We start from the raw sequence: 16,060 nt of genomic DNA, 5'->3' as shown, positions 1-16,060 counted from the left end.
ACTGCGCCAGCGACCGTTTCAATAAGAGAATTTTCTTAATTTGCTCAGTGGCGCCAAACCGAAGTCGGTGTAAAGTAAACCAAAGTCGGTATTTTCCTGTACCCTTGTAAAATACGGGGCTAAATTTTTAACTGCTTGCTCAGCATTCTTATAATGACTAGATGAAATACTATTTATCAAGGCCTTTAAAGTGATCCGAGTACAGATCTTTAAACGGATTTTTTTTCTGTTTGAATTATTTCAAAATGTAAAAAATAAAAAGTGTCAAAAAGTGTAAAAAATAAATAAAAGAATTTCGGACGGAAGTTAAAATGCCAGCCATTAGTTCTAGGTTTTGCAAGTAGATCAGCAACATCAGTTCACTTTAGCAACATCAGTGGATGATTACAAGAGTTTCAGGCGCGGGTCCAAAGAGGGTAAACGGTGCTCTTTGACTTGGGCTAATTATTTTGGTGCGTCCAAAAGTTGTAATCAAATATTTCTAATTAGATATTGAAGGAAATAAAGGGAATAGTTAGGAGAAAAATTGGTGCAACTAACCCATGGCCGCTGTCCTCGGCTTTGTAAAGGAATGAGTTCGGGAATGAATTCGGTAATTCGCATGGAAAAATGAACAAACTTTACTCGAAACCACAGCATTAATAAGGTTTTTAAATCGTACAGAATTCCATCTTAAGAATGTTATAAGTTAGCTTTTTCTGGTTGCTCGTTATTAACCAATAGAGAACGTTTAAAAAATAAATTAAATGGGGACCAGGACCATCCCGTGATTTGGTAGACATGTTACTAGGGATCAAAAGAAGCACACCGACAGTAAATTAATTAGCAAAATATTATTTAGTATTAGCCTATGGACTTGACATTGTCTGGAGTTGAATCTGGCGGACTTTGTGCCAGAACTATACCTGATAAAAAAAACTAAAACTAAATAAAAATTTAGGTAAAACTAAATTACTTTTAAAAGTTTAGTCTCAGTTTGAGAATTTCTACGAAATCGGCGGTACGTCAGTTTCTGAACAAACCCATGTCCATGTTAGATACCTACTTCAATGTGATTGTCAATAATTGGGCGACGTGATCAGCAATTATGTGATAAACTGAACAAATCATTTAACAATTTTACTTATCGAAGAAAGTTGCTAATCTTGATCTTGATTTAAATGTGCCTATTATTTTATCGTTCGTTCAATATTTTTAAAAAATAATATTCTTAATTTTATTAGCTACTGGACTGAAGTATTGCAATCGCGCTTTTACTCCCTACATTTAGAAGAGGATTTTGAGTTGATAGCGAAGTAACCGAGTTTTTGCCTTCAGAAGTAGCCCAATTTAAGAATTTAGTTTCCACTTGCAGCATGATGCAAGTAGCGTTGTACTTGAACAGATTTTGTTTTGCGTGACTGAACCCTCGACCTCGAAGAACGAAACATCGCAGAATGATCAAATTCGGTATTTTGCCGCACTTCCTTTAAGGGAAATAAAAAGCGTAGGCGAAATGAAAATAAAACACCGGCATTGACAGATCTTGAGGACAGTTAATTAAATGAAACTAACTATAAACAGTTGTTAGGCCCTAACTCTAGTGCGGGCTGAAGACTGTCTCGATGACTCCAGTCAACTCTGGCCGCTCCGTAACACTGTGGGCCACTCGAGAGTCTTTCCTCTGGCCAAACTGAAGAGAATAATTAATATTTTTGATTATAAAACTCACCTGAGGCAGACTTTATGTTCTGCGAGAGGATTTAGTTTTGTAGAAAATGAAGTGATTCCCTTGGCCGTTCTGCCTATACGTCCGTATGTGGAAGGTAGCAGGAAAAACTCAGCACCCGAGAGGCGGCAAGGCAGAATGTGGAGGTGGGTCTGCTTGGAGGCGGGTCTCTCTGCCGCCGCTCTGGAGCACCACACACTCTGCTAATACGCACCACACAGTACAGATCTAATTATCAAATTACAAGAACTAATAGTTTATGTAAACACTCACTTCGAGTTAATAATTAATTTGAATATAGCGGCGATCGCGTGAGTAAGTACGTCCAGCTGGCGGTGTGTTCGTGTGTGTAGCGCGTGTGTGTATGTGTGAAGAGTGCGCACGCGCTCGGAGTCCGGCTATGACTGAGCTGGGCCGACTCCGACTGGCCAGTGCGCGCCCCCGCGGCCCCCCACTCCCCCACACAATAATTCCTCTTTTTCCCTTTTATTCTGCATCTTCGTTCTCCCTCTCCACTTTTCCTACTCCTGGCCCGAACACCCTATAAATATATTTCTTTTCCATATCCTTTGTATATCCTTCTGCCCGTTAGCTCTATTTGCTACAACTGCCGGCCCTTCTTTATCTATCAACATGTAGCACGATGATATTACAGTTTGACTTATATAAATTTCAATTCTCCAAATAATTTTGAATACGAACTAGGAGAACTAGGTGACGGCTCAGCAACTGTTCATTTGGCAAAATGCAAATAAATAACTTTTTAAACTCAACTATCCTATTGAGTAAACTTAATTCTAAAGACAGGTGAGTTAATAATGCGGGATAGTTAGGTAACAGGCGGCCGTGTCGTGTGAGAGAGCATTCCAGCTTTAAGGTAGACATTGAAACTGTTCAGTCAGAAGAACTGGAGATGACTTAAAATGTATTCAGTGATAAAGTTTAAATTTCAATTTGCTAAGGTGGATAGGGAGGTCCGAAATGAGCAAAGTCACGTGATCAGCCACTGGGGGGGACTACTCTCGCAGTGGACCTTCCCTATTATTATGTTAATTAAGGGCCATGTCCTTAGGCAGATCACAATTCATTCAGATGCTTAGATACGGAAGAAAGTTCTTCTGAGGTCCTCTTGTAGAGATACGGAAAAGGAAATCCTGACCTTAGCGGGGCATCGAACCAGGAGACTCCCATTGGTCTTGCTGCCCAGCTATGTTTCGGGTCCTTTGCAATGTTTGTAATCATCGACTTACTTTAGATGCAAATCACTTCTGTGTTTTTAGGGTTTTTAATTGCAAACTGCGTTGCTAATGGCATTTCTCATAACGTAAACATTTTCTTTATCTTTTTGCAGCTTCTTCTAATTGACCGTGAGTATTACCATTGAGCTTATCAAAAGAGTTTGCCCTTTAATTATCCCAAGTTACCAAATTTAAGAACAAATTCCGACGTCCTTGAATTAGCGTATGGTGTGCGTAGGATTAATTCTCCCGCAGGTTTAGACTGCTATGGGAAAATCACCTTAACTACTTCAGCAAACCTCCAAATCAATTCTCCAGAAAATAAGTTTCTCCAAAACTGGTAGACATGTGTGTGCATAGTATAAGTCTTTAGTCTAGTTTTCCTGAACGTCCCTAGAAATGTTCAAGAAATTTGGTCCAGTTAGTAATTCTAGATTTTATTGCAATTACCATAAGCCGCAATAATGCAATTGCTGTGTAAATTGTTTATTAGAAAGTCGATGGACCCGCCACTCGAAGGGTACTTCGATTCTTGTCTATTAGCTTGCCATGGTACATACGGCAACTAGACTGTGCCAGCGGATGTCCAGTTTGATGAAACTAGTTTCCAATTGCATGTTGTAAATCTCTTAAGAAGGCTTTCCAATAAATTCTTTATTTCTGTAGTTGGAAGGCAAAAATCTGAGAAGCAACATGATTTTCTCTCCTAAACTAATTTAAGCTTTTTGTATTTATTAAAAAGTAATCGATATAAGCGTCAATAATATTTGCAATAAAATGGCAGTTTGGAAAGAAAGAAGACGTAACGGCTCACCAAAACCCAACTAATCGATATTCTTTGAGAAAACCAAAGTAAAATGTCCAAGTTCAATGAAACTCTTTTAATTACTTTAGAAAATTTCAGAAAACAATTACAGAGAACCGTTCTACACTTCCAACTAGGAGGTTTAGATAGATATTTGGTACTCTATATAACATACAGATGTAAGAGCCCCACGCAGTACTAAGAAAAGGCACATTAGAGGAATACTAAGCATTTCTCCCTACCCCCCTAAGAACCGCATTAAATAAAGATTCATCTAAAACTTTTAAAAAGTAATAGGCCTAATGGTATATTTAAAACCAACTGAATCCAAACCAATTGAAGAACCTAAATCCACTGATGGGGCACTTCCGCCCTCTGATTATTTTAAATTTTGGAATATAACTGATAAAATTAATTTCTAGTTATAGTATACGAGTTAGAGATGAAGGCAATTAGAATACCAAGTTTAACAAAAAATTATATCAAGGCCGCGCCTTAACTTGACAAGTCATTACAGTGACAAAAGAACAAAAACTTTTTTTTTAATTTAAAGCGCGAAGGTTCATAGTATTGCCAGCTACTGCACAGTGTTCTCTAGCCACAGTTATAGTAATAGGATTAAGAGCAACCCCATGGAGTATTTCTGGCCATCTAAGTAGCACATGTTTGTTGATGAAACTGCAGCCTAGCCTTGGTTATTGTGGCACTCATTTTGTAGGACATTTCTTGGGCCAGGTGTCGCTGGAAAAATGAGAGCAGAGTGGGTTAGTAGATAGCGACTGGACGCAGAATAGTGGGCACAGCGGGCCGGTTGTCATGTGACGTGGAAGTAAACGCCACTATTCATGGACTCTCGATAAAATATTGTTTAAACGCGAGCGGCCACAGTGACGGAGAAAGGCCTGCAGGAGTACAAGTGTGGACTATATGGCCGGAGAGTGGCCCACAATCTCACTACTCAGTCTTTTATATCATCGCATGATGCAGGAGGCGGCAGTATGATGTGACCGACTCCCACCGTCCAACATCGGCCCGCAACAATGTGCTACAGATATGTTCGACAGATTTACCCATGGTAATGGGCCCATTATCCGAAAATGGTGTGATAACTCAATTTTCAAAATGAACAACGCCAGTGGAGATGTTGGAAGATGTGACATTGAGTTCTTCCTGTGCTCAGTGTGTACCCGTTATTCACATTGCTGACCAGCAGTCACATGATATCTGCATTCTGCCGCCCTGGATGCACACAAAGCCCTCTTTTCCTCCGAACGCACGTACATACATTGTCTGTTTGTATGTCAAACTCACACCCTTTAGCGCGTTACTGTTGCACAATTATTGTCCTCTACTAGCGTGCCTTCCTATACGAATTTCCATCTCGCCTTCCGGTTGGCTACAACGTATACCATATGTCTCACATCAATGGACTAATATCCCTCTACTATTGTCTCTCTCACTCCACTATTTACTCTCTTACAGCTCAGTAAGGGGAATTCTGCAGTCGTGCACATTTTTAATTTCCATTTTCATTGAAAATATGTATTGAGGTTGGTACCCCTGAGTTATGAGATCCTCTGAGGAAACAAAATCAAGGATTTGAATCCTTCTCCTTCTTCAACTCTTCTTCAACTTTCGACGACTCCAAGTCTAAAAACACATTTTATTCTTACTAACGGTTAATCAGAGGCCAGTATTCAGTGATTAATCACAGATTTGCCTTAATTCTTTGTTCAAATACAAGGACTTAAGACTTACTTGGAGGCAGCAGAGACACTTGAAAAGTTAGAAGAAGAACTTAACATCCGCTTTCTTCTTGTCCACTAACGTGAAGTCCATTGACTTCTTGGTCCCTAACTAATGGCCACAACCTTCTCTGATTACTTGTTGGTTTTGGATACGCCAGTGTACCAGACAATATTTCCCCTAAAGTACTTCAAAATGGAGTTTCAAATAAAAGCAATAGAAAGAGCTATATGAATGACGTAATTGTAATAAATCGTTTCTCAAGTTTTATTTTCTTCTTCTTGTGTTTGGAAAAACATTTCCCAAGGCCAGAACCACAAGATAATCAATTGCAAGAATTATTCCACTCGTAAAATCTGAAGCAGCACCTTCTCACTGCACTCTTCAGAATTGGAAATTCGATATTAGGTCATCGGTAGCTGACTGCTGACACCAATCACTCTAAGAATGTCCATCAAAGTTTATCTCTTGATGAGGGTGGAGAAACAGTGAGTTCTCCGGAAGTGTGACGGTCCAGAATTGCTTTTGAGCTTTCTTAAAAAAAAGAGAGAGAAGAAAAGCCTCCAACGAATTTTCTTTCTAAGTGCTGATTGGACAGAAAATACAAACCTACGCTACGCAGTTTACTGTCCAAGGTCACTACTGGAGTTTCACTGCTAAATATATTCTTTATTTGCTAAAAAACAATATTTTCTAGAACATCAAAACTAAGAGATTACGTCACATCCTCTGTGGGCGGGTGATTGGGTAAATTTCTGCACGACAATTATGAATGGAAGTGATGATTTACACCGGACGTAACGTTAGGCGAAACTCATTATGAAATTCTGCGTGAAAAGCGCTTTACTACAATAAATGTAAACAAATGAATGGCCGCCAGAGGAAATTGTGTAAAAAGACCGGAAAATTCAAGGCGCGCCCCAATTTTAAACTATCTAGTCATATTTAGTTCTTTGCTATCCCTTAACCCTCCTCGTAAGGGAATATTTTGAGATAGTGCTGATGCAGTATTTTTAATTTTCGCTGGTAATACAATGTTTGCGAGCCACTGAGTTCGACAAAGTGTTGTTTTAGAGAATTATGTAAGTGTGAGAGAACACTGTTGCTCAGTCACCGGAAGTGAAATTTCATACATCTCACAGGACACCATCTCGGAGTTCGACTGCAACTGAAGAGTAAAAATCGGAAGTAACGTTACTGAGAATTTTTTTCACTTTTTTGAGATTTTCTCGAAAATAACTCCAACAAAGAAATTCTAAAACAATTTTCCAGGGAAATCCGGGCACTTACGGCAGAGAGGGATGGCAGAATTCTCTCCTAAAGGCCCAGTTCAGTGAAGTGCAAGACATTCCTCGTATCGACTACATTAAGGAAGGTAAATATGAGGCTGAAATTCAAAGTTTGAAGAAAATTCCAATACTGAAATTTCCGGGGTATTATTTACATCGAGAACTTTTCGAAAATGGTACCTAATATTTCCTCTTCACTCTGGGTACACTCTCAGCGTCATAACAGCGTGTTTGGGAATTGCTGGGGAAGGGGGCCAAGCAAGAAGAGAATTTATTTAAGTGATTAAAATTATTTTGATTTATAGTTTGTCCTTGCAGTAAATCCTATCAAGTATGAATGAATTGAATATAAACAGTAGAAGTCTTCCAACTTGGAAAGAGAACAGCAGGATTCTAACAGCACGCCACTGACGCCACAAGTACGAGGATGCCACTGACGCCACAAAAGAAAAACGGATACCGAAAAAGAAATGTTTTAGAACAAAAACTCTGGTACAGCACCAGAATACCAAATTAAAGGTGATCTGTGCCGGTTTCAGTAGTTTAACATTAAATCACATCGCCTTTAGTAAGATTAGATTAAAGGAATAAAACAGCTCAGAATTAAGTGGGGTTGTGATTATTAACATCAAATGGAACATTAAGCTAAGTATATAATTGGGTAGTGGATGTGTGTGTGTAAGATGGCGGCATACTAAAACAAGGCAACAAGGCTTGGTGCGCTAGATGTTAACTGTAAATGTGTTGGAGAGTCACGCTGGACAAATATAGAGGCAGAGCTTAAGTACACTTGATCGGGATCTTTATTGTTAGTTTACATGGTCACGTGGTCCTGTTCAGGGGTCACTAAGTTTGTGTAGCACGCCTCCGCAGTCTGAGATCTCGAGAGTGAGTCCCGCCTCCAGGGTCGGCTATCCAAGACTAGTGCCTCCAGTGACTCCCCGTCTATATTATTGTTTCCCATGCAGACAACGATCTCCACTGGTTTCTAGTCTCACATCACATACATTCTGGACCAAGTTATTTACAAAACACTTTCTTCTTTTTTATCACGTTGCTTCCATGAATTATACTTTGCTAAAATTTAAGTCAAATTAGAAATTCTCGGACATCACAAAACCCAAGTTTTAAATATCAGTGGGTTTCAGCCAACAGAAAGTTCAATCAGTGTCGTATCTTCATCAACATCTGTTCTGCGTACCCGACTTTCTGTTTTATTAATTTAATGGTTTGTAATTATCCTCCAGGAATATAGAATTAAGGCACAAACCATCCTTCGGGCCAAAGGGATGGGATGGTCGCCAGGCATTTCCTCAGAAAGACCCACGCTGATGTGTGCTTGAAGGTTTAGCCTCTAAAATTAGTGACTCTAGGCTTTAGGTCCATCCGTTCAGCCTCAGATGGTCGGGCACTCCAACAAGTCCAGTCCAGACCGAGTTCACTGTCACCTTTTATTGCAGATCTTTGCAGAGTTTTCCATTTAATATCTTTTAACGAATGCTTTCTCCAAGATTTAGAGAGATGCAGCGATTTTAGCAAAAGGAATGAATTGATGAGTCGCTTCCAGATATTCAATGCGAACAGCCAAAATACAATTGGGAGCTTTCCTATAAGCCCCAAGGCTGCACCTGCACTAAATATTTTTGAAAAAATATTGCTTTTATTAGCTTTTATAACCAAATGTAGCTGATGTTCGTAACTTAACTATGAATTGCGTACTAAATAAATCAAGTCCTACTGCATGTGAACGTTCATCACCTGAGGGAAAAATAGTTTTACTGCACTATTTGGTTACTTGTTCAAGCTTTAAATCGGGAATTGAAGCAAATATTCCTATAAAATCCCTTTTTCCTTCATCACTGTAAATTGCAGAGAAAAGTGAAATTTAAAACCAAGAAAACTAGTGCTAATCCTCCTTTAACGAAGCTGGAACATTTTGCTCGTTTGTTCAAAAACAATGAACTCATTGTTACCAGCAAATTAAAAAGTGATACCTCGTGTTAGCTTCGGAGTTTAAGTGTTCCACAATAAGAGAGCTTAGTATATCTGAATAAAATAAACTCGCTACAAGTAGGAGATTGTGTTGACCACCTTTATTGCTTGTACTTAATTTGGGCGTGTCTAGTCTCAAATTGAGAAAAGAATTCGTGATTATCCAGGCCGGAAATCATTCATAAACCAATAACTTCCAACATGATCTCAATCTACATATTCCTAAATTAATGTAAATTTTAGAAGAACCAAACTATTTTGGTTCCTTTGTTTCGATTTAAAGAGTTGCAAGGAGGTGAACTAGTGGATAAGATAGTTGAAAGTAAACAGAGGTTGCGGGGCGTGGAGGGCTTCACAGTTCAGTAGTTAGACTAACAGCAGGGCAGCAATCTGCTGAGGACGTCAGTTCTGCCGGATTGTTTCAAATAAAAGTGATAGAGTTATGTAAGTGCAACGATCTCGCCTTTAGGTTTTGGCCAATTGAACTGAGCGTAGGATGTAATTAACGTTGCAGTGGAGAGGGTGGTCATGATCGATAATACAGTCGTAGATAAAAAACGTCATAATTCAATTACAGTGGCCGCAATAAAAGATGAAAATTTTGGCTGTGATAAGAATGATGGTGGCATGTGCGGAAATCCAAATTTAACGCGACTTCCTCTTATCGCGATTTACCTGATGGAACTTCCTTAAAACATACGGAACTCCATCAGAGACCTCAAAATACAATAAAGTGGCACTTCCGATCTACTGATTTTCTTAATAGAATAACATATAACTTGTTATTTCCTTCTGTGTTCCCAGATTCCTCCTTTCTGGGATTATTTATTGAAAGTTTCCATCCCAGCGATTTACTTTTCACAAAGCTGCTGAAGAATGAAGAATTATTTAGAATCTGGAGAAAATGGCGCGATTAGTTCCAACGTCAGAATGTCGCTTGAAGTAAAACATCAAGTGGAAAATGATAACAAACAAGAGAACTGCGGCTATTGTATTCACAAAAGGCAGTCAGTACAAGGAGGAGAGATCTTGGAGTAAGTGGGAGTAACCCTTAGTGAACACTAACAGAGTAAGTGAAGGTAAGATAGCCATCGCAAACTTACTTTGGAGTAAAATCGGAACTCTAATCCGGCAGAAAAGAATGAACTGTTATTGTACCTAGTGGGGTAGTCAGACCGATGGTCATTGATGTTCGCCGTTAGTAACTTCATCGGCAAAACCAGTATGCTAATAGCACAACATATTGGGGCTTATGATCACGCGACCAGCTGTAAGAAAGTTAACAGAATAAAGAAAAAAACTAACTCTTCCAGTTATTAAGAGACCAAAGGAATCTGTGCTTGTGAACTGTAGATCTGAACCTCAAAGCAGAGTAAACATAGTAAAAAGTGAATGTGATAAGTAAATAAAGATTTTTCTCCCTTTCTAAAATAGCTGAGAAAAGTCTTGTGAGTTTCTCAGTGATATTTCCCTTCTCTGGAGACATGAACTTACACAGAAAAAATTAATTCCTTGGATAGTGGAAACTAGGTAAACAAGTAAGCAGTAATATCCTGTTCAGAAAGGAAAAGCAAGTCCGACGAACATACAAACTGAGGAGAATGTGGCGGCTGATGAAAGGGGTAAATATTTAATGAGAAAGTGGTCACATGGGTTTGTGTGAACATTTCATCGCCTTCTCGTGACCGGCGGCTCGTGTGACGTTCCATTACAGCCATAATGGTCACGCAACCTCCCACATCAACCTCAACAAATGCTTGCCCTTAAAAACTTACTAATGTTTGTAGCAATTGACTATTTTATAAGTTTTAACATTTGATTACTGTAGAAGCCCGCCGCTCCAAGGGAGCCAGGCGAGGCGAAAGGCACACAAATTTGGTGCTGTTTGTTTGCTATCCGGCTGTTTATGATTGGGCAAGGTTGAGCTGGCAAACACCATCTGCCCGTATTATCTTAATTTTCCATTTCACTTCATAGACTGGTAGTCGATTAATTTGCACTAACTGAGGTCTTTCAAACGACCAAAACGTTACGAACGTGGGCACTGTTAAGCTCCTTTCCATTAGTTTTTTCGTACAGATATCGATATTGGCCGTTTACCAATGATTTGCAGCGGACTTTTTAGAAGTTTTCGATTGAATTACGGAAATCTCTTTAAAAAGATTTACGTCAGACATAAAATTAAATGTGAAATTATTATAGATTAATATTTATTGGTAAATATCTTTAAAAGGTGAAACAAGTTGCAAAAATATTTCACCAGAGGGATGAATATTTCATTTTATGTCCTACTACAGTTCTCATCCACCACATTGGTTCGTTTGCAAAGACTTTTAAGAGGAATACAGTACCAAAGGACCAAGGACCAACGTACTCATTGGATTCAAACAGTGGTAGGAGGTGAAGACAGCCTGCTGAGATTCTAAGATAAGCCAATTCCACAGATCAACTAATCAGAAATTCAGTTCTGGCATAGTCCAATAGTCTAAAACTCAAATAATGGGACCAAGCCTGTATGGTACTTACTGTGGGCTTGAGTCAAGTCTGTCTCATTACTGGAACCTGAATCCTCGTCATCAGCAATCCCCGCCTGATGACCGGGCAGAAATCATACAGATGATAACTAACAATAACCACTGGTCAATCGACACAACAATGATGTACAAACTGAATCCCCACTACCAACACTGCTACACACACACACTCACAGAGCTATTGTATTTTCAAATTAAAATTATTTAAATTCAATTTAAATATTCCCATATTGAAATAATTAGCACATACTGACGCGCACATAATAATGTCGCGACTCATGTGTCTACTTGATGGCTCATGTGACCGTTTTGTTTAATTATTCGACCTAGAAACAACTCGACTGTTGTTCACAACTCTCCATAATTGATCTACAAAAACAAAAAGGTTTCCATTAAAAATAATTAGGTACTTATCAGTGCAGTTAGTAAACTATAAATAGTGGATTTTTATAAAGTTCTGTCTGTTTAGGCACCATATCTCATGAAACGAAGAATTTCCAGAAAAATTAAAATTGAAAAATATGGGAATTTCCAGCCGAGATTTTTTTCCAGGAGCCATTATGCGTATTTCCAGTAAGAGGGCAACTTTATAGAACTGACCTGTCACGGGAGCAAGGTCAGGAATGACGAGAGGCAGGGAGCCGGAGGGTGATGTTTATTCCAGATTAGCCTGAAGATCTTGGACATATTTGAAACTACGGTAATGTACATTTACCTGCGAAAGGAACCACTGACCGATTGCTATGATTGGCTATTTAGTTACTGAGCTAAGACTCCCTCGCCCCTCTGCCAGAATGTTGACTGTTAATGGACCACTGAACTACGGACAAGTGCCCTAGTTCCTGTAAACATTGTTATTACATTTATCTCTCTGGACGAAGGAAATGTGCAAGTCATGTTTGTATTACGTAGTTGCTGGGGAACTCCAAGTTCTCCTTCAATATGTTCAGTTACAATGTTCATTTCTTCATGCAGGTTCTCTGCAGGTTCTTCGGTTCTCCATCTGTGGTTTTTAAAGACTCAACGCAGATCAATCCGCACAATTCCTGTAACCTTGATGTAAATTAGATGGGCTGCTAAATTTTGAGATAGCGGAAATCTCAATCATTCGGCAATACCATTTTCAGAGTGGAATCTTCATTAGTTGGAGATGTTTTCTTCTCCCAGTTACAATAAAGTATGACGTGAAAATTTTACAGGCATCCATCTCTAAAGTATGACGTTAAGTGTGTCGTACAACATTAAAAGTGTATCCGGTTAAGAAGAACGGAACAAGTTGCAGAGTGGATCTGCTAAGTTCTGGTTATCAGTTATTGAGAGCCATAGAAGTGTTCACGCTACAACATGTAGCGAACACGTTGCAAAGTTGGCGCTGCCGTGATCTAAACAAACAGTTGGTTATGAAGTGGCACCCAGATGAGCCAACTGTTTGTTTATTTGAGGCGTCATTCAGCCGACTAAATACGTATTCATTTCCGGTTCTAGCAACATATTTACACTAAGTCTGCTATGGGCACCATCACATTACCAATGTGTGTGTTAAATTATAACCTACAACTTTGGAATGCCTCAGGCGTCTGTCCTGAAGTTCTCTGCCGAAATCTCTTAATCAAATGTTACTTTAATAATTGATTAGTTTTTAAAAAACTGTCTCGATAAATGGTGATAGGAAAATAAAAATTTACAACTTATTTATTTATTTTTGAATGTCCAGAGGTTTTAATCCGAAATTTGTTAAATAATAGTTTTAACATTGGTTCCGCGTTAGGTTAGTTCTTGGCGCTGTCTCAAATGCTAAATAAAACTGCTCAGGCCTATATGACCTTGAAAACAATATGAAGGGCAGTCTAGAGGAAATTTTGTTTCAGGCTGTTGCGGGAATTCAAGGAAGAATTTCTTGCGACAGAAGATGTCTTGTCTTAATTAGTATGTGAAACAGTTCGAGGATTACAAATCTTGGTCTCGTTACCTGAACAGTAAACGAACTGAAGAGGAACCGTTTGTGGAAATTATGAGATCAAGTTGACAGCTTTAAGCTGAAATAATGATATGTTAGAAGATGATAAATGATGTTGGTTGGCTAGTTCCAGCATTCTCGTGTTCGGCCGCTGACTGCTGGATGCTCCAGATCGCCATAAATCTCCTGGCCGAACATACAGTCACTGATCGTACCCCTCTCAACGTGAAAGTTCATTCCTAAAATGTGTTGCCCATTCTGTCTGTTTGCCGGCCATAGCAGCGAATGTTCGCGCCTTCTAATCGTTGCTTCATTCTGTGGAAAAGGTTTCACTCCGATTTCCTCAATTTCCACCATTTTCAACTCCGCCTATTCACCTACATGAATTTCCCTAGAAGAATAGTTATTCTATGTGCAAGCCAAGCTAGAGAAAGCCAGAACCATTCTCTAAATATCGCAGAAAAGTGGAAAATCCCTTCCAAGGTAAGGTAGCACTTTCGGTAGAATTTGCTTCAAACTCGTTGATTAGCAACTCCTTTAATACAAGAAATAAGACCTCACATTATTCCCAAACAGGACGCTGCTGTTGTTTCCCTAATCTCCTTTTAATATTGTAACACTATTTCCAGGTTTATCCTTTGAAAAAGATTGCTAGAATGGAAATAATGAAAATAACAGACACCTGAGATTCTGGAACCTGTGTTTTAGTAAGTCCACTGTTAAAACTCCAGGTATCCCTTGACGTCACATTATTGGTCAGCATGCAAATTTTCTTACAAAGGAGGATTTAAAGGAATATATTTATAGAGTGGGAATAAATTTTAACAAATTTTAATGCAACTTTAAAAACACGGCTGTAACATCTAATTGCAGACTCGAATCACGTTTAGTTAATAAATCTGTTATAAAGGGATTATTTATGGCGGCAACAGTAAAGTCTAGATGGTTTGCAAGATATTAAACTTTATGAAATATTCTAATGAATTTAAGGAAGATTTTCAGTAATATTTTTTACAAGTCATCCAGCCCTTTATTATCCAGATGTTATCTCCGCTAATGTTCGGCCGCACTTTATTAATAAAGTGGCTAATTTTATGTTGCCACTGAAACTTGCCGCCAGGGGGTCACTTTATTTACATAATGTTTTATACTATTCTCTGTAGTTAAAAATGTTTAAAAATTAACAGCTCATTAAAAATGTAAATATTTTATTTTCATAGCAGCGTAACTGAATCTGGTGTGATGTTAGAGGCTAGTGTGATCACAACGCTTCTCCTTAACTCAATGTAAGAAATGCAAATTTTCTTTCAACTACTTGGTTTAAAAAAAAAAGAAAAAGAAAATAGTTGAACTTAAAACGAACACATTCCTGCAGAAAAACAGCACATTCTGAAGGAAATCCCACCTCTCGCTGAGCAATATTCCCTGAGATCAAGTTGTTTACTTAAGTGATAGAAATGTGCGTTAAGTCCCCAAGTAAAAGAAAAAAAACACTCTCTGGAGTGGGCAGAAAACTCAGAAATTTCGTAGAGTAACACAATACATGTATTTTGGGGGGCCCCCCAAATTTAGAAAATCTTCACAATGCAATACTTCTTCTTACTGAGGATGTCAGTAGATCTGTAAAAACTGGCAGGATATATTCACAGGAACAGAATGGAACTGAAATTAAAGTAATGGACCGTAAAGGAATAATAGCAGCAGGTCGAACTGGCAATGATTGGTCGTGAGCATTAGAGCTGATCTGACGGAGATAAGACTGCAGAAGGATGCACCCAAGCCAGCAGGTATCTGCTCATAGAACTGCCCCAGTTTACCAACAGTCCTTCGTCCCGTACAATGTACTGTCTATTTTAAAACGATCTCAGACTTGATGGTACGTAACGTACATAAAGCGAGTTAAGTTTGATATAAAGTGCTATTTACTAAACGATCTTCAAACCAGTGCCTTTTTAGATTATAAAAAGTAGATTTCCAGTTTCTGAAGAATACCAGTTGACCGGAAGCACGACTTCCTCTTAGCGGAAGTATTGCGATCAAATTTTGCTTTCGAGTTATAATCGGCGTTTCCGCCTGTCTTATCGGAGTAATTCTCTTAGCTAATGAGAGGAGTAGCTAGTGATGACGTTTTTTGCCTGCGTCTGGCTTCAAGATTCACCCATCATCCTGCAAAGAGAATGAAAGCGAGCGAATAACATCATATTCAATGATTAGCGGGATCATAATTTCCCTGTTTTCTCGGAAATAGTTCCTCTGGCCAGGCGGTGGGGGTAAGTTACGAGATTTCTACAAACAGGACTTAGACTGTTAAATAGTGTCCTTCTAAACAGGGATAATAAAAGAAAATGAGGGAGAATGAAAGAATGAGGGGATACGGGATAGAGGGACAAGACGGAAAACCACTTTACTTCCCATCGCAGACATCATTTTGCCTCACAACCACTTCACTGCATAGCTAGCCACCCCCCCACCACAAGGCAGTCCACCTCCTCCGGAGAAGTTTATCCGCCCCCCGACGGCCGCCTTCAGTGACATCACTGTTACAACTGTGCGCGCTGCAATAAGTTAATTAAAAATAATTTCACTTTAAGTAGACGGAGGGAATTTTCCGGAGCAAAAAGCCGAGTTTACATTTAATCATAAGATTGGTGAGTGGATGGCGCTGGCTAAGCACAACACTGGTCCTGGCGTCCCCCTCGTCCACTGGCTAAGCTCTACCCGGGCGACGCGCTCTCTTAGCATCCCGCGGGCCTGTTCGCAAACTTTTAATTATTATGGACTTATATTACCG

At 39.1% G+C, this 16,060-nt stretch overlaps 1 protein-coding gene across 2 annotated transcripts in view; it reads right to left on the bottom strand.

Moving 5' to 3' along the window:
• LOC141451879 (protein jim lovell-like) overlaps nucleotides 1-2,109 on the bottom strand; it is a 164,053-nt gene extending 161,944 nt beyond the window's left edge. The window contains exon 1 of one of the 2 annotated variants that reach the window (XM_074123637.1): nucleotides 1,712-2,109. The gene's annotated coding sequence lies outside the window, so the exon portion shown is untranslated. The remainder of the gene's footprint in view (nucleotides 1-1,711) is intronic. The other variant, XM_074123645.1, reaches the window with a different exon arrangement.
• Nucleotides 2,110-16,060: the final 13,951 nt, after the last annotated feature.

This window comes from Rhodnius prolixus, unplaced genomic scaffold, assembly GCF_049639745.1.
Source record: "Rhodnius prolixus isolate KJV_2025 unplaced genomic scaffold, Rpr scaffold_14, whole genome shotgun sequence".
NCBI lineage: Eukaryota > Metazoa > Arthropoda > Insecta > Hemiptera > Reduviidae > Rhodnius > Rhodnius prolixus.
The sequence above is the reverse complement of the archived record's forward strand: the minus strand, read 5'-3'. Positions and strand labels throughout refer to the sequence as shown.